The sequence below is a fragment of the Peromyscus leucopus genome, unplaced genomic scaffold (assembly GCF_004664715.2).
Source record: "Peromyscus leucopus breed LL Stock unplaced genomic scaffold, UCI_PerLeu_2.1 scaffold_1615, whole genome shotgun sequence".
NCBI classification, from domain to species: Eukaryota; Metazoa; Chordata; class Mammalia; order Rodentia; family Cricetidae; genus Peromyscus; species Peromyscus leucopus.
The window spans coordinates 1,433-3,565 of NW_023504793.1; the positions used below are offsets into that span (position 1 = coordinate 1,433).

General features: G+C 45.1%; 1 long non-coding RNA gene across 2 annotated transcripts; it reads right to left on the bottom strand.

Moving 5' to 3' along the window:
* Positions 1–220: 220 nt before the first annotated feature.
* On the bottom strand, positions 221–1,715 carry LOC119087162. 2 transcript variants are annotated; one of them, XR_005090605.1, is made up of 3 exons: positions 1,294–1,715; positions 419–626; positions 221–307 (listed from the first exon to the last, which is right to left on the bottom strand). It is a non-coding gene; the product is annotated as an uncharacterized LOC119087162 (long non-coding RNA). The 2 variants fall into 2 exon arrangements; XR_005090604.1 differs by having other exon boundaries at positions 419–479; positions 1,294–1,713.
* Positions 1,716–2,133: the final 418 nt, after the last annotated feature.

Here is a 2,133-nt window from a genome sequence, read left to right on the forward strand (position 1 = left end):
CCCACCATAGGAGGCTCTTACTAAATGCTGATCAAGTCTTTTTTAAACCAAAGTTTCTACGGGCCATTAAAAACTCAACACCAAGCTTTAAGAAGTAGTTTCTAGCTAGGATATTGATTGTACCTTCAAGAATTAGCTCTTGTCCCAGATCCTGAAGAATGGAGCCCAGCTGCATGTGGATCACCTAGGACCCTGTTGCAGTGTTATACAGAAATGCCTTCCCTCAGTTACTGGATGGCAGGTGGACAGAGGGAAACCCATAGCAGCTGTGATTCTGACTTGGGCAGCGTATAAGTGCAGCTATGGCCTGTGGCAGGTGGAAACCAATGCAGCAGAATTAGATTTCCTGGGTTTCTGCTGATGTGTATGCTTGTGGGCATTATTCACTGAAGTCAATCAATCCAAAGCTATTACTTACCTGTACACTTGTGAGGTGACAGGTGACTTCATTGCCAGTGAAGAATTGCCGGCTCAGACTCCTTGGAGGACATGACATCATAGGTCAAGGTATTTCAGATGTCCCAAAGTCATCCCGCCCACCCCCATAAAGTAGTTTTCTCTAAACAGGCTTTCTTCTATTGTAATTGATGAAGCCAGGTTCCTGACAAGTAATCCTTTTAGGCTCCCTGCACAGAAGAAAATCTCTTTTAAGAAATACCAGGTATTGCTCTCTGCTTCCTCACTAAATTGCTAATGAAAAGACATGGCCTCCTATTCTGCTGTATTCCAGATGGCAGTGTCCCATGACGGCTCTTTTCTGCCTGGGTGTGTTGGCACCTGTGGTGCCTCTCACTCTGGGCACTGGGAAGTCTCCAGGGCAGGGAATACTTCCTGCATGCTGAGACAGTGCATGCTTTTAACTGTTGAGCCATCTCTTCCAACTCACCATTGAAAAATACTTTTTTTTTTTTTTTTTTTTTTTTTGGTTTTTCGAGACAGGGTTTCTCTGTGTAGCTTTGCGCCTTTCCTGGAGCTCACTTGGTAGCCCAGGCTGGCCTCGAACTCACAGAGATTCGCCTGGCTCTGCCTCCCGAGTGCTGGGATTAAAGGCGTGCGCCACCAACGCCCGGCTGAAAAATACTTTTATTCTTTGAGAATTTCCTATAATGCATTTTGATCATATATACCCCTTTCTCCAACTCCTGTCAGATCCAAGCTCCGTTTCCTACCCACCCAACATTTTGTCCTTCAAACAAACAAACAAACAAACAAACATCAAGTCCAGTTGGTGCTGCTCGTATTCTCTTAGGTGAGTGGCCATCACTGGAATACGGTTGACCTACTAGGACCTACATTCTTAAAGCACGTTGACTCTCCTTATCCCAGCAGCTGTGATTGCCAGTAGTTCAGCTCAGGGTAAAACTTCACCCTACCTCTGCTGTCTGTGCTGGCATTTTGTCTTGGCTAGATCTCATCATATATGATGTCACAATTGCTGGAATTCTTCTGTGCCCTGCTCTATCCAGAAAGCACCATTTCCTTTGGTGATGCTCTGCCTCTTATTAGGGATATACAGGGATCTTATTAGGGCTAAACATTGCACAGGCTCTTACTCTTTGCACCTTGACTAGTTATGGGTTCAGCCTACCATTTTTGTTCTTAATGAAATAATAAGCTTTCTTCATTTTTATTCTTAATGAAATAATAAACTTCCCTTAAATTAGGCAAATCAGGATTTCTCAGAGACAACTACTTGGCATTTCAAACTCCGTAACTGTTGGCCAGGACTGTATTTCACCAGAGTGAACAACTTGGGGCGGGGGGAGGGGGGGGATTTGAAAATGCTCCTTAGGTATGACGTGCGCTTTAATATACCACAATAATCCATGAATGATGTATCTGAAGTTCAGGTGAAAGAGTCAGTTCTTAGCAGATTTATGAAAAATTGGTACAGATGCAGAAGCTCCTGAAGCCACAGGCCGACTTCCTGTCCTTGCCTCCTCCCCCTTTTCCCTCCCAGCCCCCCTGAGTGCCAGCCTCAGCTACCGTCCCGGCCCCGATGAGTGCCAGCCTCAGCTGCACACTCTTGGCTTATTTGTGCTTTGCTTTCTTTGAACTTTTTGTTTGCTGTTTTATGTAGTGTTGAGGATTCACCTCATTGCCTGGCACATGCCAGGAAAACTGTCTACTGCT